This window comes from Herpailurus yagouaroundi, unplaced genomic scaffold (genome assembly GCF_014898765.1).
Source record: "Herpailurus yagouaroundi ecotype Mexico unplaced genomic scaffold, PumYag 196, whole genome shotgun sequence".
Taxonomy (NCBI): Eukaryota; Metazoa; Chordata; class Mammalia; order Carnivora; family Felidae; genus Herpailurus; species Herpailurus yagouaroundi.
Window position 1 is genome coordinate 31,069,170 of NW_024412427.1, and position 25,771 is coordinate 31,094,940.

A 25,771-nucleotide genomic window follows, 5' to 3' on the forward strand; every position below is an offset into this window, starting at 1 on the left:
ACTATACTATACTATACTATACTATACTATACTATACTATACTATACAATGAGTTAAGCTGATTAGCTTTCTATCCTCCTGAAGCTTAAAATCCAAGACATAAAATATTGGCAGTGGCAAAAGTGACTGGGCCATTGGCCAAAGCAAATTCATTAATTCTTCGGTCTTTATGTCTTGACTAGGCACTGTGGGAACCTGGGACACAGCCCTGGCATCTGTACTCTGCCCTAGGTACCCATCATGATAAGTTTCTGCTGAGTTGGCCATGTTAACCTTTATATTGATTAGATGATAAGATTTGTGATCATATCCAATTATAGAACAACAATATGTTAGAATATTGGGTAATCATTAAAAATCAGATGTTGAATATTGAGTGAGGTAGGGATATATTTATGGTAAATGTTTAGGTGCAAAAAGCAAATTATAATATGGAAACATATAAAACGTTAAGAATGGGTTTCTTGTGGCAGAAAAAAAGATATTTTTATTTTCATTTTTGTATCTGTTCTGGCATTTTTCAAGGAAATGCTAATTCTGTCTGATGAATGTAGTTTCACAGAAGAGGTAACACTTGATTTGGGTCTTAATGGATGTGTAGGCGTCTGAAAAGGCAGAAAGGCCATCTTAAGAAATGGGACTAGCATTTGTGGAGGTGAAGAAGGGTAAAAGCTTATGACCTATTCTGGAAATGGTCAGCAGGTCAGGCTGGACCATGTACAGAGGATCATCAGCCAGTTAGGGTTTGTACCATGGTCTGGCTGGAACAAACAGAAGGCTTTGAGAGCATTGGGAAGCAATGTTGGATAAGTTTACATTATGGAGGACCTTATATGCTTGGTGGTAGATTTCTCACACATAAAAGGGAAGGGGATTATGCTGTGATTTTATAGGTGTTCTGTGCTTGGTAAAAAGTGTTAGAGCATAAGGGGATTTGGCCATGCCATGTTTTACCAAAGCCATTGGGTCCTGGACCTCACCTATCGCAAATGCTGATGTGGAAGTGTTTTGGATTTGTGTTTTGTCACAGGCATGGAAATAAGCCCTTGTCTCTGAGCCTGGAAAGAATCATGGTGGATTTTACTTCTGAGCATTGGTTTTTGGGTTGGGGAAAGCAGCTGAATATCTGTGGACACCTACTCCTCCAGTGAATAAACAGGACAGCGGTCAAAAGAGAGAGCAGTGAACTTGTTGAGGCCATAGTAAAGTGTATTGCTACATCATTTTAAAACTTTGTTTGCCTTTTAATTTTTTTTAATTTAATTTTTTTACTACCTTACTATTTTTGAAGCTTAATAATATGGTTAAAAGTTATACCTGGCTAGGTTTCAGGTGGAATCACCACTCCCATATCTGACAGTGTGTACAAGCTTTCTGAATCCTAAATTCTACACCTGTAGATGGAATGAAAACAGTTATGTACATATGTACATGGTTTGGTTTTGGGTTGGGTTTTCCAAAAATCAGACTCTGAGAGTAGGATTTTTAACTAGTTTATTTGGGAAATGACCCAAGGAGCACTGGTACAGAAGTGGGAAGTGAGATAGGCAAGGGATAGAAGCCAACAAATGAGGTAATAATAAGTAAGTGACTTTTTGGGGCAATAGGGGTTCCACCTCCTGGGGACCATTGGGAGCCTGCAGAGAGTACATACAAGATTGACCTCCTCAAGCTGTGAGGACCCACCACAGAGCATTTAAGTTAAGTCCTATATACCATTGGTTTAAGGAAGTAACTCACTAGCACTCCTGGCCTTATCCAGATAATGGGCTAAACATGCACTGTGGCCAGATAAGGCCCTCAGACAAGGAAGGGTGAATGCCAAGAGAATATGTGTAGTGGACCCATGACTCCCTGTCACATAGAAGGTTTAACAGTAAAGTGATGCTGAGAAACTAGATGCCTTTCCCCTAAGATCAGAAATAAGTCAAAGATGCCTCCTATCACCATTTCTATTCAACATCACACTGCAAGTCGTAGCCCATGCAATAAGATAAGAAAAGGAAATAAAAGGCATACATACTGAGAAGGAAGAAATAAAACTGTTTTTGTTCACTGATGTCGTGATTGCCTATGTAGAAAATCCTAAATAACTGATTAAAAAAACTTCATGGAACTAGTAAATGATTATAGCAGAGTTGCAGGGTACAAAAATCAAGTGTTTTTCTGTATATACCAGTAATGAATAATTGGAATTTCATATTAAAAATAGCATTTACATTAACAGCAAAAATGATGAAATACTTAGCTATAAAATCTAACAAAACGTGCACAAGATCTATTTGAGGAAATCTGGAAAACTCTGTTGAAAGGAAACAAAGAACTAAATACATGCATGTATGTGAAGAAATATTCCCTGTTTATGGATAGGAAGATGCAATAATGGTAAGATGTCAGTTTTTCCCACCTTGATCCTGACAGACTTCAGTGCAGAATCCCAGAAAGTTATTTTTTGGATATCAGCCAAGTGATTCTGAAATTTACATGGAGAGGCAAAAGGCCCAGGATAGCCTACTCAGCATTGAAAGAGAAGAACAAGGTTGGAGGGCTGACAGGCAACTTCACCCTTATTGTAAAGCTGTAGTATTCAAGAGAGTGTGATATTCTCCAGAAAGCAGCACAATATATGTGGAAAATAAATAAATAATAAATAAGCTTGTGTTTATTTATTTATTTTTTTTTAAAGTGTGATAGTGGTAAAAGAATAGGTGAATAGATCAATAGGACAAAATGGAGAATTGCCAAATTGGAGGCAACCAAGATATCTTTCAATATGTCTATGGATAAGCAAACTGTGGCACATCCATGCAATGGAGCGTTATTCGGCAGTAATAAGAAATGAGCTGTCAAGCCACAAAAAGACATGGAGGAACCTGAAAGCATATTGCTAAGTGAAAGAAGCTAATTTGAAAGGGTAGCCTATTGTATGATTCCAAGTATATGACATTCTGGAAAAGGCAAACTTAGAAAGTGAAAAGATCAGTGGTTTCCTGGGGGTCCAGGGGATAGAGGCAGGGATGGATAAACAGGTGCAGCATTTAACCATGTATGTAAGATTTTTTAGGGTGGTGAAACTAATTCCGTATGATATGTAATGGTGTATGTAATGGTGTATGCATGACATTATTTGTCAGAACCCACAGAACTGTACAACATGAAGGATGACCCCTTATCTAAACTATAGACTTTAGATAATTATAATGTATCAGTACTGGTTTATCAGTTGTTACAAAGGTACCACATTAATGTAAGCTGTTAATAATAGAGGAAATTGGGGTGGGGAGGGGATGTATGGGAACTCTGAATTGTACTTTCCACTCAATTTTTTTGAAAACCTAAATTTCTCTAAAAAACAGAATCCATTAGTAAATGAAAAAAAAAAATAAAGCAAGCCAATAAGTAGATTGGAGTTTTAAAAATATTAATATTTGTAACTAACTTATAAATTAGAACAGAGTCCAGATCTCTCCCACAAAACAAAGATTCCAATGTGAATATGAAAGGGTGACACTATAGAAATCAGACACTGTGTTGGGCATGTGTACAGTTTAATAGGAGACCATGGGCTCAGGAATCACTCCTGCCTGAATCCCGTGCCAGCCTGTTTCTTAGCAGCAGTGAGATGAATTGTAACTCAGCCTTGCATTCATCATCTGCAAGGTGGGCACAGTAAGACCTACTCCGTGGTGGTGTTGTGGAGGTGAAGGGAGATAATGGCTGTAAAGTGGTTGGACAACTCAGTGCATGGAGCTCGGTTTCCTTCCAGTCTCATCCTGCCTCCAGACCTCTCTCACAGTGCTATACAGACGTTTCACTTTGATTCCATCAAGGGTTGTGCCACCTTTGGCTTATGTTCTGTGGCTAGGCTGCCAATTGATGACAGACAACTACTTGGGCAGGTTGCAACAGAGTGGTAATTGACCTTGCTTCCCCACCCCCTAAGACATCTGTTCAGGCTCTGCTAGAAGCCAAGGGCTCCCTGTGTGGGGTTTCCGTTTCAAACTGCGGCACTCCAAACATTCTTTATGGGCTGGCAAAGGTGAAGTGTGAAAACACTTCACATGGGCCTCTTGAGGATGATTTGCTTTCTACAAGGAGAGTTGGGAATTCCCAGCTGATCATAAGGTTCTGTTCAGTGTCATTTTGGCACCTCAGGTAGATTCTCCCATATGTGCGTATGTAGCCAAACCTGGATGAGCGATCAGTAGGTAGTAGGGGGTCAGCTGTCACTGCATGAGAGAGTGCAGATAATGGATTATTTCCATCATCTCAGAGAGTTCTGTTGCATAGCACAGGTACGGAATATTCTGTCTCTCTCACTGGCTTCCCCTCATGTGGTGCATGCATCTGTACTTTGCTGTTCCAGTTCTGGCCCTCAATGCCTATGACCATGTTGACATACCAGTAGAGTTGTCCTTTAGCAAGTCTGGTGTAATGCTGTACCTCTGGCTTCTCAAACGACAGAGCAAGTCCTCTGCTGGGTCCTCAGGCTCTTACTGGGAGACCAGCTAGCCTGTGCTGCTTTAATCTCCTCCTGTTCCCCAGCCTGTGCCCAGGGTGTGCGGTGTGTATGCACCAGGCTCTTGGTGTTTTGGGAGCCTGTCCATGCCTCACTGCTGGGTGTCATTTCACTCTCTACTCTTGGAGTGAGCTCCTTCCTCTGCACCTGCCCTGGTCAAAGTCTTCTTTACTGTGTGGCACACTCCTCAGATATCACTGCTCAAAGAAGTCCTGCATGCCCACCTAAACAGAGACGATTTCTTCCTCAAGGAGATGCTTGAGGTTTCCCTTCCTTGTGATACCCAGCACAGCTTGCTTCATCATCTGTCTGCATTGCCCATTCTCACTTCCTCCTGGAAATATACCCCTTAAAATTTTTAATGTTTATTTATTTTGATAGAGTGAGTGAGCATGAGTGGGGGAGGGGCAGAGAGAGAGGGAGACGCAGAATCTGATGCAGGTTCCAGGCTCCAAGCTGTCTACACAGAACCTGATGTAGGGCTGGAACTCACAAACTGTGAGATCATGACCTGAGCCAAAGTTGGATGCTCAACCGACTGAGCCACGCAGGTGCCCAGAAAATACACCCATTTAAGGACAAACCGTCTACCCTCTTAATCTGTGTATGCTAGCCTGGTACTTTGCTGAGCAATCAATACATATTTGGTGAATTATAAAACCCTCCTGTCAGGAAACATTCTCCAAAGTCACTCCTCCATGTTCTTTTCTAAATTACCGCGGGAGCAAGCTAGCACATTTACACTGTCTCCACGTAGAGAGATTTTGCAGAATCTCTGCTTTAGTCCCCGATCTCTCTGCCTCTGGACCAACTTTTAGACACGCTGCTCATGTGCCCCCTTTTGCACGCTAAAGGGATTGTGTCGTGTACCACTGTTGATGCCCAGCTTGTGTCCCTCAGGCTTTAATACTTGTGTGTACTGCCCAAGCTTCTCATGGGTTGAATCCGCATCTCTTTGCCTGCGGGTTTTTGGAGGTTCCCCAAAGCCCAGGAAGACTACTCTGCTCCAGAGAGTTGGCCAGAAGTTTCCAGGGGATGAATATTCTTGGGAATGGTTCTCAGCCAAGAATTGCTGAGAGGTGGTGTATAAATGCCCCAGCTACCACTCCATCAGGTGGGAAGGCTCTCAGGTACATTCTTTGGATGGTTTCCCAGAGGTTCTCTAGAGGATGGCCTTCAGTTGCCCGCAGAGTCACTGGCTTGATAATTCAACCCTTTGTTCGCTGCCTTCCCTTCCTGTTCCACTTTCTCACTATCTGGATTCCCTTTACCTCCCACTAACTATCCTTGAATCTTTGTCTCAGATCCTGCTTCTGGGGAACCCGAATTAAGATCGAATGACTGCAGTATAGGCTTCATTGCTGACACTCTGGCTTCTTTGGTTTTGTCATTCTTCAGTTTGCTCTGGTTCGCGTTTTGTCTGTACAATTTGTCACCCTGTCAGGCAAACACCCCTAAGATTTGAGCTGGAATGACTGCCTTACTTATGTCACAGGACTAATCCTTATAAGTAATATGTTCATCCAGGGACTCAGCAGGATGAAGAAATTGCCTTGAGAATGTGGGCACAATTGGGGGTCTCCAGGAATTCTGGAAAAAAGGATGCAGAGATGTTCTTGGCTATAGTAGCTCTATGTGAAGCCAGAGATTACTGAGAGTTACCAACTCTGCTATTTATAAGGAATGAATTCATAGCTAGGGTGTTTACATATGAAAAATGGGAAATTCTTTTGTAACCCTAAATATAATGTTGTTTTGTAGTTGGTAAAAAGAGCATTTAGTTAGAATAAATTGGTGGAATGAGGCACCTGGGTGGCTCAGGGAGTTGAGCATGTGACTCTTGATTTCAGCTCAGGTCATGAGCCCAATCTCTTACTCTTTCTCTGCCTCTCTCTGCCCCTCTCCTGCATTTGCATTCTTGTGTTGTCTCTCTTTCTCTCTCTCTCTCCCCCTCTCTCCCTCACCCCCCCCCCTTCTAAAACAAAGAATTTGGTGGAAGATAGGAAGATATCAAAGTTACTTTGGGAGGTTTCTTTTATAGGCTTATTTCGATCTGAATTTCTACTCCCCTGTCCTCTTTTTATTCTTTTCCTCCCTTTCTTCCTGCCTCTTTTTATCATTGTTATTTGTGCTATTGTATTTAGGCAATGTTAAGGTGTTTTTAAAAATTCATATGCAGATAATTTGATTTATCTGTTTAGCATTTGAACTCATTATAATTTTCTAAACAAACAAAAAAAAGGACAGATTTGTGGCACGCATGGTGCATCTACCACTGCTCTTGCCAGACATCAATAATCAATCACAGAGCCCTTCTCAATCCAGAGCTCGTGGAAGCCATTGCCAAGTGATTTGTATTAGCATAGGAAATGACATTTTATAATTTAATATGAATGATTAGATTGAGGAGACCAGTTTAGACAGATAATTGATACACCTGCTCTTTTCATTCATCCTTTGTTAGAAGTCAGAAGAAAGGACTGTTCAAGGACAGCTTCTCCTTGGGTTCTGTGGGTTGTACATCAGTCTTGGGTACAATCCTCTGCTAAGTTTTCATTAGCTTGAGGGAGCCCCAAGAAAGAGAAGTACCACAAGCTGAGTTTTCCATTCACCTCTTTCGGAACCCCAGTGGCAGTTTAATAAAGACCTTTCATGGTATGTACAAATGGGCTTCTTGCCCTTTCTTTCCTCCCATTGATTTTGCACATTTCAGTGCCACTGGCATTCCCCATAAACTATCTTCTAGGTCCCTTGGTCATTGACTACACCCCTCCTTGGATGCTTTGATGTTTAGCTGGCTCTCTGATGGTCTTCAGGGACTCAGGTCCAGGGCTGGCCTCCATAGAGTCTGTCGAGGGAGGCAGAGAATTTTCCTCACATTCATGCCTCATCAGTCTTCAGTCTTCCCCAGAAACTCAGGCTTGGTGACGTGGACATCTCGAATTGCTGCTCTGCCAAGTCCACCCATAGGGGTGAGCTAACTCCTTTAGATGTGTGGGGATCACTTCTTCTCCTGCCTACATTTCTTTTTTTTTTTAATTTTTTTTTTCAACGTTTATTTATTTTTGGGACAGAGAGAGACAGAGCATGAACAGGGGAGGGGCAGAGAGAGAGGGAGACACAGAATCGGAAACAGGCTCCAGGCTCTGAGCCGTCAGCCCAGAGCCTGACGCGGGGCTCGAACTCCCGGACCGCGAGATCGTGACCTGGCTGAAGTCGGACGCTTAACCGACTGCGCCACCCAGGCGCCCCTGCCTACATTTCTTAAGTCAAAGCCATTCTTTATTTTCCCTCTCTATCTTATCTCTGCATCATGGCCCAACCCATGGGGTTCAGCTGCTGTGTGTTCTCCGAGTCCGGATGTGTGACTAAACAGGATCTCTCTCTTTCTCTCTCTCTCTCTCTAATTCTGACTCTCTGGCTACTAGGACCCTTTCTGGCTTCTCCTGCTTACTTGTCCTCATGTCCCAGCTTGACAAACAACTTGGAGAGCTTCTCCAGGGTGTGCGGTGCAACCTCAGTAATTAAGCTTCTCATCACTCGTGTGTGTATCAGCAGGGGTAGTCCTGTTTGTCACTCACAGCCTCCCCAGAATTCCTTTCTCTGGGGTACTTGTTAGTGTCTTTTATGCCACTGACACTCTGAGTAGAGGTTTGGCTTTGGGAAGCTCTCTTTTGTACCATCCCAAGGCTTCCGAAAGTGCTTCTTGTTCGATTGCTAGGGTGCCTGGTTGCCCCAGGTGATTGGTTTAGGACAGGCTGAATGCCGTAACCTCCAGAGACTCCGTGGGTTTGAGACAGCACAGAATTCATGGAAAAATTCTTCTGTGACTGTTTATACTCCATTGACCAGGGTGTTTGGCTTCAAAACAATCTTATGCTTTGTGTCATTAATGGAAGGGAATAAAACGGTGCCCCATGAGTCCCTCAGTGTGGTTCCTAGGAGTAGAGCCTGACATGGGGATCCATGAGCAGGTATTTTACTGAGGGAGAGTTCTCAGGAGAAATCCATGAAAGAGGGAGAGAAGCGGGACATGGCAGGGGAAGGGGCCAGAAAGGATGTCTTCTAAGGCAGGTTTAGCCTTGACCTGGCCCAGTGTAGGAGAGGGTTAGTTCTGTAGCCAAAACCATACCCATAATTGTCCCTGCTTGAGTCAAGGGGCCTTAGCTTTTATCCTTGTATCAGTCACTCATTGAAAACCCCCAGGGACAGTGGGGGTGCCTAGACTTCCAGGGGGCAGTTCTGCGGACAAAGTCCCGCCTTTAGCCCCAGCAGTGGGAAGACACAGTACTAGCTACTGTAGAAGATCTTGGCTGGCACCAAGGGCGGCAGTTACCCTGAGTGTTACACAGGAAGAAGGAAGCTCACACTTATTGAAAGGCTCTTGTGAGCGGGTGTGTGGGGGGAGCCTTCACATCCATCTCCTCATGTATTTTTTAAAGTTTATTTATTTTGAGAGAGAGAGAGAGAGAGAGAGAGAGAGAGAGAGAGAGAGAGAATGAATGAGAATGAGTAGGGGAGGGGCAGACAGCGAGAGACAATCCCAAACAGGCCCTGTGCTCTCAGCACAGAGCCTGACACGGGGCTCAAACTCACATGCCATGAGATCATGACCTGAGCCAAACTCAAGGGTCAGATGCTTAACTGACTGAGCCACTCAGGTGCCCCCCTCATTTAATTCCTTTTTTTTTTTTAATGTTTTTTTTAAATTAATTTTGGGAGAAAGAGAGCACAAACAGGGGAGGGGCAGAGAGAGAGAGACAGAGAATCCTAAGCAGGCTCCAGGCTCTGAGCTGTCAGCACAGAGCCTGACATGGGGTCGAACCCATGATGTGTGAGATCATGGCCTGTGCCCAAGTCGGACATTCAACCAGCTGAGCCACCCAGGTGCCCCTGTTTGCTCATTTTTTAACAGACCTGTATTGAGTACCTACCATGTGTCAGGTACTCTCCTAGAGATAGAAAGACTATTGATAGAGGCTCTTTGTCCATATGGGGTTTGCATCATTAAAAACTTAAAACAGAAGCAAGAGACAAGAGCAAGAGCCTTCCTTGAACAGAGTCCTCTATCACCCTAACCAGAGTAATAAAAATATATGACTCCATAAGCTCTTGAAAGGATGCTCAGCATCATTAGTCATCAGGGTGATGGAAAGTGTAAAACTACAATGAGATACCAGTGCACTCTCACCAGAATAGCTCAAATTTAAAAGCTGACAATGCCGAGTGTTGCCAATGATATGGAGTAACTGGAACTCTAATACATGCTTAGTGGAAATATAAAATGGTGCAGCCACTTTGGAAAACAGTTTCGAGTTTCATATAAGTTAAGCATACACTCTGCATATGACCCAGCTATTGCGCACTTAGCTATTTACTGAAAAAAAAAATGAAACACCTGGGTTGTAAAAAGATGCACGCCTGAATGTTCATAGCAGTTTTACTCCCAATAGCCCCAAACTGGAAAAACTCAGAGAGCCATCAACTGGTAAATGGATAAACAAATAGGGGTTCATGCATGTAATGGAATACTACTTAGCATTTAAAGGAATGAACCCTGAAAATACATGAATGGATCTCAAAAACATCACACAAAATGAAAGAATCCAGACGCGAAAGCATATGTACTAGATGACTCCAGTTGCATAAAATTCTACAAAATACAAACGAATCTGTAGAGTTAGAAAGCAGATCAGTAGTTACATGGGGTCAGGTGTGGAAGAGATGCACCACAGAGGGCACAAGGAAACTTTGGGGGTGATGGAATTGTACACTTTAAGTGGCTGCAATTTATTGCAAGTAGATTATACTTCAGTAAAGTTGATTTTTAAAAACATCTGACAGCATGCCTGCCACATCACAACTGCTTGATGAATGGACTTCATGAAGAGTGTGTGTGTGTGTGTGTGTGTGTGTGTGTGTGTGTGTGTGTGTGTTTGTGTGTGTGTGTGTTTCTCACCAGCCTCACTTCCACCACTGGCTCCCCAGGGCCTTCCCTGGAGGGCAGAAACATTGACCCAGCCCCCCTCCTCAGACGGGGCTGCTTCCTGCCAAAAGCCATTGCGTTCTCTTTTCCATCTTGGCATCTTTTGCCTCCATTCGGACTTCCCGAGGCCTGGCTACACCTCAGGCCAGGCTGAGTCAGGAAACCAGCTGGCTCCTCACGCCTCTGCTCCCCTGCCGGGCATCCTTCTGGCCCATAGGCAGGAGGCTGCATGTGGTTCCAGTCACCGAGTACAGACTCAGCCTTGACTTGGGTTTCTGTTCTTTTGGAGGCCTCCTCCGAGCCTTTATCCAGTAGCTTAGTTCTTGTGTCACATTCTGATCTGGGTTTCAGAACGCTTCACAGGTTAGCCCCTGATGAAAATCCAGTAAAACAAGGCAGAAAAGGTGGGGTAAGAAGGATGGCACGCTCGAAAATAGCTCAGCTTATCTGCTGGGCTCTGTGTTTTACATCTGCTAAGATAAACAAGTGAAACTTGCCTCTCTTCTTTAAATTGAGATCTGATTCCTCTCTCTGCCGTCTCCAGCCTGGAGCTGTGGGGACCCCCAGGGACCTTCCATAGCCACTGACCCAACTCCACAGGAACCCCTAGTCCCTCTCCTCCTCCAGGGCTGCAGAATCCCCCCAGCAGTCTGGGGAAGGATGTTGTTTTAAATACATTGGATAAAATACAAAAGGGCAACAGAAAGTATTTCAACTACACTGAAATACAGTTATCAGTATAGCGAATAAATAATCTGGTGATGGAGTAAAAATCCATGTGCTTCTTTACTCTCGCATTCAATAGCAAGATCTGGTGGTGGGTCTAATAACCACTGTCATTTTGAATTGCTGATGAGCATAAATGCTATCCTGAGGTATCTGCCACACTGTAATGGGCTGTAAAATACCTGACAGCTATGGGTGATAAAGTCAAAGAAATTGCTATAATACCATGTGGCTTGCTTTCTACCTACATTCATATTAGAAGGAAATGCTGCATTTCAGTTAGAAGTTGGTAAAAAATATATATTTCCTCATTGTGGTTTACAGGTTCCCCCCCCCCCCCGCCCTCCAATTCTACCCATAGATACCTTGGTTAAGAACCCTTGTGACCAAAGCCACTCTCCCTCCCACCAGGCCCTCCTGCTGAGATGAATCATCTGTCATCATTCCTGCCTGCAGTATAGATCACCTTTTAAATTGAAAAAAAACTGACTATTTCAGACATGAAAACATATAGAGAATAATATAATGAAGCTCCATATACCCATCACCCAACCGAGAAAGAAACTATTGTAAATACATTTTGAAATCTCCTTTGGACATCTCATTGATCACATTTGCATTGCATTTCCTGCCTCCCAGGGGCAACCTGTGTCTAGAATTGGGTGTTTGTGGTTCCCGTATATATCTTTAGGCTTCCACCACAAATGTACATATCCATAACCAACATCAAGTATCAGTGGCATGTTTTTTTTTAACTCGGTGTGAATCATTTCTCACTGTGTGAGTCCTGCAATGTGCTTTTCGCCCTTGACCTTATATGGATCAGATTTACCCATGTCAATGTATGAGACGCCATTCGCTTCTTTTCAAAGCTGCATAGTATATTGCCTGACTACACCATGGTTTAGTTAGCTATCCACCTGTTGATGGACATTTGGATTGTTTCCAGGGTTTCAGCATGACTGTGCCACGTTGAACACTCTTGTGGGTGTCTTCTGCTGAGATGCATTTCTCTAGTTGTGGAATGGAATGTCTGGATCTAGGATACATGCATCCTTAGTTTTTCAAAAGGGGACTCTGCCAAACTGTTCTCCAGCTTGGTCGTGCTGATAGATTTACACTCTCAATAGCAGGAGATGTGAGTCCCTATTGCTCTACATTGTTATAAACACTTGGTATTGTCAGACTTTTTAATAAATGCCAATCTGATGATACGTCTCAGTGTGGCTTTAATTTGCATTTCCCTGGTTTCTGACTGCAGTAAGGTGAATGGTGCCTTCCAAAGATACCAGGTCCTAACCCCCTGGAAACTGTGACTATTCCTTATGCGGTAAAAGTTTTTGCAGATATGATTTAAGTTAAGGATCTTGAGATGGGGGGGATTACCTTGGATTATTAGAGCGGGCCCTAAATGCCATCACAGGTATCTGTGTAAGAGAGGCGAAGGGAGGTCAGACGTACACAGAGCAGGAGGTGATGGCAAAGGTAGAGGCAGAGACTAGAGCAATGAGGCCAGGAGTTGGAGAATGCCAGCAGGTACCAGAAGCTGAGAAAGGCAAGAAACAGATTCTCCCTGAGAGTCTCCAGAGCACTGTGACCCTGCTGATACCTTGCTTTGGCCTTCTGGTCCCCAGAGCTGTGAAAGGCCCCCAGTGTCTGGTAATTTGTTACAGCAGCCCCAGGACACAAATGCACTGGTCAAGTTCAGCTTCCATTCACAAGTTTATTGGGCACTTGTATGGTTTCTTCTGTGAATTGCTTAGTCATAAACTTTGCCTTTTTTTTTTTTTCCCCCTTAGTAACTATAAGAGAGCTTTACAAGTTCTGGGTATCAATTCTTCGTTAGTGTTAGGTTTTGTTTATGGCTTGTTCTTCTGTTTGACAGTGGTTGTTCATACGCGGAAGTTTTACGCTTAAAGGTGGTCAAATGCATCATCTTTTTTTTTTTTTTCTTGTTTAGAAAGTCCTTTACCACCCTGGGGCCAGAGATGTATACATATCCTGATGTTACCTTGTAAATGCCTCCTGCTATTTAGAAGCCCTCTTTCTGGTGAGAGACCCCAGCTGGGAAAGTGCACTTCACTCTTCAGACAACCAGCAAAGCCTCACAGGCATTCCAGTGAGCCCACCAGGGGCTGCTGGCCTGGACACGGGTGTGGCCTGCCTTGATTTTCCAGATGGCCATGCACATTATTTTTACGTTCAGCTTTCATAGCTGTACCCACTCCTGCCCTTTTTGTTTGTTCATTTGTTTGTTTTTAAGTGGGCTCCACACCCAAGGTGGGGCTACAACTCAGGACCCTGAGATCAGGAGTCATGTGCTATACTGACCGAGCCAACCAGGCATCCCCATTCCTGCCCTGTTTAATCATCCCTTGTCATTTGTTGCTTCTCAGTTACCAGCACTATAGGTCCAAGCAAGGTACATTTTCCCTCCTGCTCAGCAAGGAGTTGCTCTTTCTTTCCTTCCTTGTGCTCCAACCGTATCATCATTTTGCTTATTATCTGCAGTGCCTGAAGTTGCAGTAGTAACAGTTCCGTTTCATTTTTTGCTGCCAATAATCCAGACTAGGGGCCATGACCTTGAATGCCTTCAGGATGAGGCAGGTGATGTAAGAAGGAGGAGGTGGGGGTACAACCTCAAGGGGTGGTCACGTGGGGGTAGATCTCACCTGAAATCTGGTGTTGGCCACATGCATCCCATTGCCCACCACACCTGGGCACATCCCACCTATCCCCCTGTCCTCCACCACATCTGGGCACATCCCACTGCCCACCACACCTGGGCACATCCCACCTGCCTCCAACACTTGGGCACATTCCTCCCACCTGCCCCCAACGCCTGGGCACATCCCCCTGTCTACCACACTTGGGCTGTGGACCACATTGATGGATTGTTAGAGACCACCACCATGTAAACTTTGTTCTGATTTTGGGAAAAAGAAGTAGAACCTCCATCAAATGAAACGACTCCTAATTCCCTTTGCAACCTTAACCAAGTCATCAACTACTCTGCATCTTTCTTGAGTTTTAAAATCGAATTACAGGGCAACTTATCTCTTAAGGTGCATTTGAGCTCATAAAAGTGTCTTGATAGCACTTCAGAAATCCAAAGGTGTCCATGTTCACAAACTTCTGTCTTCCTGTTTAAAAATTGTGGTAAAATACACTTAAAATTTACTATTTTTGCCTTTTTAAATTGTACAGTTTAGTAGCATTTATTTTATTTGCCATGTGGTACAACCACCACCTCTTTCTAGTTCCAGAATATTTTCGTCACCCTAAAGGATGCCCTGTATCCATTAGCAGCCACTCCCTACTCCCCTCTGCCCCTAGCCCCTGGCAGACCCTAGTCTGTGCTCTGTATCTGTGGATCTGCCTATTCTGGATAATTCATATAAATGGAATTACATAATATGTGGTCTTTTGTGTCCGGCCTATTTCACTTAGCATAATGTTTACAAGGTGTGTATGTATATATATTTATTTCATATATGCATTAAAGAACATGGGTTTGAACTATGTAGGTCCACTTATATGTGGATATTTTTTACAGTCTAGTACTGTAAATATGTTTTCTTTTACTTATGATTTTCTTACTGCTGTGTTTTTCTCTAGATGACTTTATTGTAAGAATATGGTATATAATGCCTATAACATACAAAATGTATGTCAATCAACTGTTTATGTTATTGGTCAACAGGAGGCTATTACTCGTTAAGTTTGGGGGAAGTCAAAAGTTATACAAAGGTTTTCAACTGCTCAGGGTCAGTACCCCTAACCCTCACATTGTTCAAGGGTCAACTGTACATATTATCATGTATCAATACTTCACTCCTCTCTGTGGCTGAACTGAATAATATTCCATCATGTGGATGTGTCACGTTGTGTGTATCTGTTCACCTGTTGATGGACGTGACATTTGGGTGTTTTCCCCTTATACCTATTGTAAATAGTGCTTCTTTGAACATTAGTGTCCATTTTTTTGTTTGAATGCCTCTATGGTCAACTAACTGAGGAACTGCCAGTTTTTCACAGTGGTTGTACCATTTGTATCTTTCATGATGCATTGTTTTTCCATGGAAAAAAATTCTTATTCTTTCATATTGCCCATGTTCTAAGATTCTTTTGTCTCCGCAAGCAGCCTTCGTTTATGCCTACCCAGTGATTCAAGGAGAAATTTGTGTTGAACAGCCTGTACGGGGCTCCAGAACCTTCTCTACTCATTGAGGGAACCATTCTGGGAGCATCCCCCTCAAAGAGAGTAGTCAACCCCTGTGCCACTGACTCACATGGGCATCTGGATTTGGAGGGAGAGGAGGGACCCTTCCAGATTGCCACTTGGTGGGAGACTATGAGATACTTCCACAGATTTCTCTTATCTGGTGTCCTTTAGTCCTCAAGGAGCAGGTCCTGACCTCCACCTGTTTTAGCAAACTTAGTGAGTAGCCAGTAACGTGGAAACCTATGGAAGAGGGTATGTCTTCTGTAGTAGGTATGAATGTACTGACCTTCTGCTTTCTGACTATTTGGAGATAGGACTGGTGCTTTGGAGATCACTTAGTTTGGGTTCCCATCAAAGTCAGAAACACAGATTTGGGTGCAAGTATATTGTTTGGGAGGTGATCTCAAGAAACACCAATAGGAGACATTACCACTAAAACAACTGGACTCAGTTGCAGTCAGGACCCTCTGGGAGATAGTATTAAGCCACTGAAAGGTGAGGAAACTGGAATATTTACCTCCTAAATCTCATCCTGTGATAGTTGAGGGTCACTTCTGGGCTGTAAACTCCCTGGCATTTCTTGTCTGCCCGTATAGAAGTCGAGCACCCCCTTGGGGCCAGAGAATGTCCTCAGGCAGAGAGACGCAGGATGCCATAGGCCCATTGGATGCAAATCATCCATGGAGACCTCCAAGTGGTGCCAACACTGTTTGCTATGGGCAAAGGGATGTAGAAGAAGAGTTTATCAGATATCGCTAAGTATCCATATCTTAGGCCCAGCTAAACTCATCTTATGTTTGAAGTCAGACATACGAATGAGAAGGTAACATCTCAACCTGTAAATGTTTCAGCATCTCAACATGTGAATGTCTCTCCTTACCAGTTTGTGAGAAGCTCAGCATCTGAATCCACAAATGTTTTAATATGTCAACCTGTGAATGCCTTAATATTGGAACTTGTAAAGATTTTAACACCTCATTGCGCAGATGTCTCAACATCTCAACATGGGAATGTCTCCGCATCTCAGTATACAAATGTCACAACATCTGAACCTGTGAATGTTTTAATGTTTCAACATGTGAATGTCTCAGCATTTCGACATGCAAATGACACAAAACTGAACGTGTGAATGGTACCTCAACGTCTCAACATGCTATCAACATGTGATATTTTGACATATGAACTTGTGAATGTATCCACATCTTAACATATGAATATCTCAACCTGTGAATCTGATTCTCCCATCTCAACATGCAAGTGCCTTGACATCTCAACATGTGACTGTCCGCATCAGAACATGTGAATATCTCAACATCACAACACGTGAATATCACAACACCACAACTCCAAAGAGGTGAATGACTCTTTCCATAATTTGGCTATTGTTGAGAGTGCTGCTATGAACATTGGGGTACAAGTGCCCCTATGCATCAGTACTCCTGTGTCCCTTGGATAAATTCCTAGCAGTGCTATTGCTGGGTCATAGGGTAGAGAAAGACAGATACCATATGGTTTCACTCTTATGTGGATCCTGAGAAACTTAACAGGAACCCATGGGGGAGGGGAAGGAAAAAAAAAAAAAAAGAGGTTAGAGTGGGAGAGAGCCAAAGCATAAGAGACTGTTGAGAACTGAGAGCAAACTGAGGGTTGATGGGGGGTGGGAGGGAGGAGAGGGTGGGTGATGGGTATTGAGGAGGGCACCTTTTGGGATGAGCACTGGGTGTTGTATGGAAACCAATTTGACAATAAATATCATATATAAATAAAAAAAATAAAAAAAAAAAAACAAAAAACAAAAACAAAAAAAAAAACAAAGAGGTGAATGAGCCAGTATCCTCCTTTAAAAAAAATTGGTGTTTTTATTTTTAATTTATTTAAAAATTTTTTATTTTAATTCTAGTTAGTTAACATACACTATTAATTTCAGGTGTATAATGTAGCAGTTCAACACTTCCATACATCACCCAGTGCTCCTCACGACAGGTTCACTCCTTAATCCCCATCCCCTGTTTCACCCACCACCCATCCCCCTCTCCTCTAGTAACCATCAGTTTGTTCTCTAGAGTTAAGAGTCTGTTTCTTGGTTTCTCTCTCTCTCTCTCTCTCTCTCTCTCTCTTTCTCTCTATTTTTCTCCCTTTGCTCATTGATTTGGTTTCTTAAATTCCACATAGCAGTGAAATCATACAGTATTTATCTTTCTCGGACTTATTTCGCTTAGCATTACACTATCTAGCTCCATCCATGTCTTTGCAAGTAGCAAGATTTCATTCCTTTTTATGGCCAAATAGTATTCCATTGTATATAGATAGCACATCTTTATCTATTCATCAATCGATGGATACTTGGGCTGCTTCCATATCTTGCCTATTGTAAATAATGCTTCTATAAACATAGGCATGCCTGTATTTTCCTCTTAAAGTCAGTCCCTCAGAATCCTGGTGAAATACTAGCACATAGAAATTTTTACTCCTGTAGTAATTCTGTTCTTTTACAGATCAGCACTGCATCTTACAGATGGAGAGATAGCTGCTGAAGCTTTATAACAGCCCACTAACACTCTATTTATATGGAAATCAGGCTGCTGGCAATGCCAGATACTCCCAAATCCTTGCAGGGCAGGGCGAGGGGAATGCCTCTCAGCCTCAAGGAAAAGACAACCCTAAGCCCCATGCACTTTCCTGAAATGGCTTTAGAATTTCGCTCACAATCCCACCCAGGTAATTGCAGGTAAAATGAGGTCACAGATTAGAAACAGAACCTCTGACATTTGTAAAGTGACATTTGACAGCACGGGGATGAAAAGGAAGACGTATAGAAAGTAGGCTCCCCAGAAATACAAGTGAAATTGAGTAGGACAGGGCGCTCGAGAACTTTCTGAGGCAGTAGTCATGGTCTGCATCTTGGAAGGGTTTTGTTACACAGGTGTATTCATTTGATAAAACTCAGTGAATGTTCACTTAGGGTTTGTGCATTTCATTGTCTGTAAATGTATCTCAACCGAAAAATTACCATAAACAAATAATGATACGATACACATGCTGAAGTTATTCAGAGAGAAGTGTGCTGATATCTGCAGTGTATTTTAAATGCATTTTTGAAAGGACAGATGGATAGGTAGATAGAAGAATGGATAGATGGAAATGGGTGTGATAAAACAAGTGTTTTACAATGTTATATTAGAATCTAGGTGGTGGGCATATTCTTTCAATATTTCTGCATATTTAAACATTTTCCTAATAAGGTATTCTGGAAGAAAGTAGGTTTGGAAAACTAACAGGTCTGGCCATTTGGGGCTGCTTTACCCACATCACAGACTCTGAGAACATTGCCCAATTGTATCTCATTTTCATGCCTGATATTCATTAATGTCCTGGATTATTTTTAGAAATCTTAAAATTCTGATCCATGTGTATTTAAGACACCAAAAAAGAATGTAATTACTTTTGGAAATTTTCCATGAAAATTTTTTGCATTAAAAAAAGAGCTCAGTTCTTAATTAGGGGTAAAGTTAAGATACCTGGAAAATCCTGCCTGTGAGAGATCATACATTCCCTAACAATGCTGGTACGTGAGATATCTTTTTTTTTTTTAATTTTATTTAAGTTTATTTGTTTTTTTATTTTGAGAGAAAAGGAGAGAGAGAGAGAGAGAGAGAGAGAGAGAGAGAGAGAGAGAGAGAATATCCCAAGCAAGCTGCATACTGTCAGCACAGACCTGATGTGGGGCTCGATCTCATGAACCTTAAGATCATGACCTGAGCTAAGATCAAGAGTCAGATGCTTAACCAACTGAGCCACCCAGGTGCCCCTGGAGATGTCATTTTAATAAGCATTTCTAGTTAGTGGATGATCACATTATCTTACCTTTGATGTGGCTTCAGAATTTTCAGGGCATTTTTATGTGTATTATCTCAGTGTTTTAAGGAAAGGATTTGGAGACTAGAATCACTTGACTTTAGGTTCTGTCTAGTACATCCATTTGTTGAGTGTGTGACCATGGAGGCATTTCTTGATCTGAGCTTGATGCTTTTTTAGAAAGTTTTTTTTTCTTTTCTTTTTTTATGTTTTATATATTTATTGAGAGAGCGTGAGCAGGGGAGGGGCAGAGGAGGGGGGACAGAGGATTCGAAGTGGGCTATGCACTGACAGCAGATAGCCTGATGTGGGGCTTCAACTCACGAACTGTAAAATTATGATTGGAGCCAAAGTCGAACGCTTAACTGACTGAGCCACACAGGCGCCCCTGAGCTTGATGCTTTTATGTGACAAGTGGGAACGATGATACCTAAAATAAAGGCTTCTTGTACGACATAAATAAAATATGGGTTTTGCTTCCCATCCGAAAGTAAAGCATTCCTGTGAAACCTCTTGTAAGCCAAAATGGCATAAAGTGAAGAAGCAATTACCATTTATTTGTACAGAAAAAAAATATTTGAGCATTCCCAGACCCAAGAAATAACCTCTCTTCAGCTTTTCTGATACTTTAGGACACATCTTGGTAACAGATTCACAAAACAAATCGAGATAAAGCACAGATCTCACAGACACAGTTCAAAGCTATGGCGGGTTGATGCTGAGACGCTGAGTGTAGTTCCCTGGGGAGGTGCTGGGCGATGCTGTTATCACTGCTCAAGGTGCTCACTGCCCCTATACAAATGCTAAATGCTATTTTCACTTTTCACCTTTTTTCATAAAGTGAAAAATCCTCTTTGGATTTCTTTCAGTGAAAACAGCTACTAATGTTGGTCTTTAGGAAACGGGAGGTGGTTAAGGTGAACTTTCAAAAAGTGAGGGATACCTGTCATGCAGGCAAAGCACATCAAAGAGACTGACCCATAGCGGGTTCTTAATCAGGTGGAGTTCTCAGCGTCGTTCCTTTCGTGGAGTCCCTGTGACTTTCTGTGCAGCAGAATGAATATTATGTACATTCCCCAGAGAAGATGGCTGGTGTTTGTAGAAGTGCAGTGACCTATAGACCCCTAACCATATGGGTAAGCCAGAGTAAATGGAGGACTCAAACCAACATATGTGAGTCCATTGCTGTTTTTATTTCAGCCAGTGGTGGTGTGTCAGTAGGGCAGCAGTGGCCTTCCAAAGAGCCCTGGGTCCTTTGCGAATGCACTCCCCTTTGCTTTCCTTCCTTTGGCCAAAACTGTGGAGTTTCCGCACATCTCCGTCAAAGAACAATTGGGTTATTTACCGAACCATTCCCCTGAGACATTGAATCTGCCCCAGACCTGGTTGTCTTGGACAGCCTTTAACAAAGATTTGCCCATCTCTTTAGGTCTGTCATCCAGAATTGGCTACTGGCCTTAATTGCAACATAAAGGAAGACAAAAGTGCCCATTTTAAAATAACTATCAGCCTTCCAGGGCTCCATCAGTGCTGAAAGGGAGAGCCCTAGAGCCCAGCATGTGTGTCTGGTGGAGGATGTCCACTCGGGGTGCTATATGGCATGATAGAATCCATGGAAGGAACAAAGTACAGTCAAACCAACCCCTGGGGAGCAGCCATGGCCAAAGAACACACACCCTCATGGGGCTTATTGTTTTTAGAGCATGCGAGGGAATTACAACAGACTGTTTGGAGCCTTAACAATCGCTTATTTTGTATTGGATGTTTTAAAAAAGCAAAGGATTTTTTTTCTTTGTATGTTACATGGATGCCAGGAAAAATAGTTCCTGGAGAATGAAAACATCTCGAGGGGCAGTTTGCAACTTGAGAGGAGCCGTTGGGCCCAGTTGCAAAGATGCCATTTTCTCCCAAGCAAGGAGTGTCCAGGGAGGAAACAGATGTGGTCAGGCAGATGGGCTGATGTCAGAAGGTTTCCGGTCTTTAGTGAGGGCCCAGCTGGGTCTTCAGTGGGAGCTGCGGGTGCAATAATGACCTTGCCCCTGGCCATGAGGGACATGGGCTCCAGAGAAGCTGGGTCCAAAACCTAATGGGGAACAGGATGATGGGAGTTCCACACTGGCCTGGTGTCCTGTAGCCTGGCCTGGTGTCCAGCTGACTTTGAAACCACACATTGCCTCAGCATGGTCAGGGTGCCACCCAGGTCCCAGGTTTTCTGTAGATGGTGTGGTCATCTGCAGGACTGAAGACCTGTGAGGTCTGGGGCTACAGGGGAGTAGGCACAGGGAAGAAGCAGTAGGAGAAATGAGAAAAAGGAAGTAGCAAGATAAAGTCCAGCTTGCAGACTACCCAGGGCTGTGTGGGGCAGCTCCCCTGTAGACCACTGAGAAGGCTTCTCGGGGCTGGTGTTCATTGTCTGCTGAGAAGGACGCCAACCACAGGGCTCCTCCGTGCAGCCACACGGTGTGCTGACACATTGCTCTTCTGAACAGCCTTGCATTTGACACCAGTGATGAACAAGGAGGAGAAGGATATTCCCCTACTGACCCCTTCAGCTTGGCTCTCCTTCCAGGAATGGCAGGAATCATTTAGGAAGGGAGCATGTCTCAAAGAGCAGTTCCTGGACCACCAGCATCAGTTACCCCTGGGAGCCGGTGAGAACTATACATTCTCCCACTCCTCCTAGACCGACTGAATCAGGCACTCTACGGGCGGGCCCGGGAGTCTGGGGCTTCAGAGCCCTCCAGGTGAGCCTGATTAGCGCTCCTGGTTCGGGATCCACAGGTGTAGAGGACCCCAGCTGGGTCCTGCAGAAACTGGCTGAGGAGGGGGGTTCCCCTGTAGGGTGTTTTCCCATTCTCATTTCTCTCCATGGATTCTAGTGGGGTTTCTATATGGGAGGAACTTCAGGAAGATTTGGGGGAGTGATCTACCTGGAACAGGGCACTGGGCATTATTTCTTTTTTTTTTTTTTTTTTTTTTTTAGAAGATTGCCTGACCGGTAGTAGACAGTCAATAAATGTTGGTACTGTTACTGTTCTTGAAATGATGAGGTTTAAATTTTTTTTTTCAACGTTTATTTATTTTTGGGACAGAGAGAGACAGAGCATGAACGGGGGAGGGGCAGAGAGAGAGGGAGACACAGAATCGGAAACAGGCTCCAGGCTCTGAGCCATCAGCCCAGAGCCTGACGCGGGGCTTGAACTCACGGACCGCGAGATCGTGACCTGGCTGAAGTCGGACGCTTAACCAACTGCGCCACCCAGGCGCCCCTGGGCATTATTTCTTTTGAAGTTGCCATATAGAAGAGCACAAGGTTAATCTTTCAGTGATAGAAGTCAATAAGAGCAGTAATGATTTTATAATGCTGCCTCTGTTCACGCTGTACGTAAGAAGGAGAAGACTAGTGTTAGTAATCCTTGTCTATGGGAGGTAGTGCTAGAACCCCTCCCCCAGCTCCTCCTGGAGGCTCCGTAAAGGACACATCCAGCACCAGGGGTTGCTTGCTGTGTTGTCCAGAACACTGCCCTGTGAAAATGAAGATCATTTTTTTTTTCTTTCTGACTTTTCCCTGACGTGTGGGTCCAGGTATTATTTATTATCTGGTGTTGCTCCCTGCCTCTGGGCAAGGACTATATTTAAGCCAAGTCAAACTTTGCGAGTCTTAAAAATAACTCTCTCTTTGCGAACCCCTTCCAGGTTTGGCAAGGCTCTCATTCAAACAGGAAATCCATCTTTTTTTTACCTGCCCAACCCTCGTGATGAGCTCACCCCGTGATCTGCTCTTACTTTTTCAAGCTTCAGGGTGACAGGGTGATTTTGTGTGTGTGTGCACAGGGGTGTGGGGGTCCTGTTTTCCCTTACATTGCCAAGGGTCCTGATTTTCTGTGTGGAAGGTTAACTTCTTTAAAGGCAAAACAGTCATCATGGGGCTCTCATGAATAATCATGCCTTTAGTGAGTTCATCTCCAGCTAATTGTTCCTGAAAGTCATCCCAGGCATCTAGAAGTAAAAGTTACTGTGACTATGTTAAAGAGTGACTTTTCAATACTGCATGCTCGTGGCATACATTTAAACTGATAATGATCTCCAAAGTGAATTACTTTCATACTGAGAGGTAAGCTCTGGAGACTTGACTTTTCTTGTAGTTCCTTCCTTTTAATGGATTTTTGACCGTGATTGTGGGTTCCAGTCTCCCTTTCCCTATAGCCTCCCCACCCACCTTGATGACCAGAGTCCTAAGACTTCTTTCTGTCCTACAGAAAACATCGTTGTACTAAACTGACTCTCCATCCCTGGAGGGGCCCCCCCAACTATGCCTTCTTCTTCATGAAACCCTGAGTTATACTACTGAGTGGGAGTCTTTGGTCACAGAGAGATGTTTGGTATGGTCAAAATTAACTTTATTAAAAATTAAGGAAAATATAGGGACTAACAGCCTCCATATTGAGGGGAATGTTTCAGCTTACGGATAAATGAAGAGTGGAAAGTATTTGGAAGGTAAAAGGTTAGGAGAAGAAAGAGAAAGCTCGGATGCTTCCCATTCCCTGCCTCTCCACCCCTCAGATGTATATCCCTTGCACCTGCTCTGAGCCCAGGCTCACTCTCCTTTGAAATAGGTAGGTCCATTGGCTAGTCATGCCCTCTAATGGAACTCCCTGTGCCAGAATGTTTTGTGTACTGTTCAGTAAGGAAGTCACTTGCCACTTGTGTCTGTTGAGACCTTGACATGTGGCTAGGGCAACTAATGAACTACAGTTTGAATTTTATTTAATTTCTATTTAATTTTCTTTCAAATGGCCACATGTGGCTAATGGCTGCCATGCTGGGCAACACAGAGCTGGTGGGAAGGAAATGAAGTTGCCCGGGCAGTGCCTGCTCCAGATAATTCCACTGGACAGTGGTAACAAGGACCAGACTGGTTCCCCAAAGAGGACTTCCCAAATTATTAAATATGGAAGCTGAGAAAGGAGAGTATCGTCATTTTACAAAGAAATTGAGATAATTGAGGCTTGAAATTTTCACTGAGGTGAAGCAGAGCCTCCCTTCATTATTAACAAGCAGGCTTGGGATAAAAGCAAAGGACTAAACAGGAAGCCCTGCATTTTTAATTTCTTTTTAAAATCCCATTTCATCATCCAGGGATGAATTGCAGAAAACTCTGTGAGAATGCAAAGTTGTGTTTTGTTTTGTTTTGTTTTGTTTTGTTTTGCCTAGGAAAAGGATGGAGTAGACAGTTGTCTAATTAGATGCCCCAGTTCTCAGAACCTGGTGGTCTGCCTGCCTTCTCTTTTACCATGTGCTGAGCCACACTTTGGGAAGGGGGAAGAAGAGAGGAAGGAGAACTAGCTGATTTGTCTTGTTGGGCAGTTTTGGGAGGGAGTCTGATGGAAGGTGCCTGAAACATCCCAATGCCTAGAAGATCTCAGGTAGTCCTGTCCCCAGTACCATTTGGCATTGGTGTTTGGGCAGTTTTTGTCTGAGAAAACTGGTTCTGTTTTGGAATGTTCCTTAGTAATGGGCAGCCAGCATCCATTGCTGGATGTGTGCTGAATAATGGGCTCCATGTTCCATGCTATGAGCTTTGGGAGAAGCATCATTTATTACCACAACCTATAGTACCATAGAGGAGGAAAGGTAAAATATGCACCCTTGCAGTAAATGGCAGAAAAGATGGTTATGGAAGCATTAATTTTTCAGTAAAGAACAAGGGTGTGTGTGTGTGTGTGTGTGTGTGTGTGTGTGTGTTTGTGTGTGTGTGTGTAAAAATTTAGGTAACACATTGGTGGCAGAAAGTGGGACAAAAACTTTGTTGTTAGAGGAATGTTGGGTTCCTTTCAAACCGGGAGCCACCTTGGCTGGTTTCTTTACTGAGGATAGTCAAAGAAGTGGTGACAGTGAATACTGACACTTTAACAGGCAGGGTAGAGCCCGAGAGAAAATGGGGCAGACAGAGTTAAAAGCAGAAAGGGAAGGTCCACAGACTTCTCTGGGAACCTGGCACCCGTACTTGCCTGTCCCTCCCCTTTATGTTGGCTCCACATCATGGTCCTTCTTGGCACATGCCTTTGGCTGGTGTCTCTGCTAGCAGCACTCTCCAGTTTGGCTCTGGCTTCTGGGCTGGTTTGTGCCCTCTGTCCACGCTCTTGGCTAGCAGCCCCAGCAGTGGGTCACTGCATTCAACTGAGGTCCTGTCAGTGACCCTCCTTCCCACTCAGTGGGCACCACCGCATCCCCTGTGCAGCCCCAGCCCATCTGTTTCACCTTTCTCCCTGGGGGCAAACAGCTGTGATGACCATTGGCTCCAGTGACCAACAGTGTAGCCAAATGATGTATTGAAAGAAAAGCATTTAACAAAAGTTAAATCTATTCTGGAACAAAAATGAGGCCCGTAGTTTCTCAGCATCCAGGAGAATTTCTCAGTCCTGACATATTGAAAGGACACAGTGGCCAGCTTGAAGGA

General features: G+C 43.6%; 1 protein-coding gene and 1 long non-coding RNA gene across 3 annotated transcripts in view; both read left to right on the forward strand.

Annotated features, from left to right (window-relative positions):
* Positions 1 to 1,917, forward strand: part of LOC121012543 (uncharacterized) — a 6,364-nt gene extending 4,447 nt beyond the window's left edge. Inside the window, exon 2 of the long non-coding RNA XR_005782164.1 lies at positions 1,031 to 1,917. This is a non-coding gene — a long non-coding RNA (uncharacterized LOC121012543). The remainder of the gene's footprint in view (positions 1 to 1,030) is intronic.
* Positions 1 to 25,771, forward strand: part of SLC24A3 (solute carrier family 24 member 3) — a 486,110-nt gene that overhangs the window by 120,789 nt on the left and 339,550 nt on the right. The gene's annotated exons all lie outside the window — the stretch shown is intronic.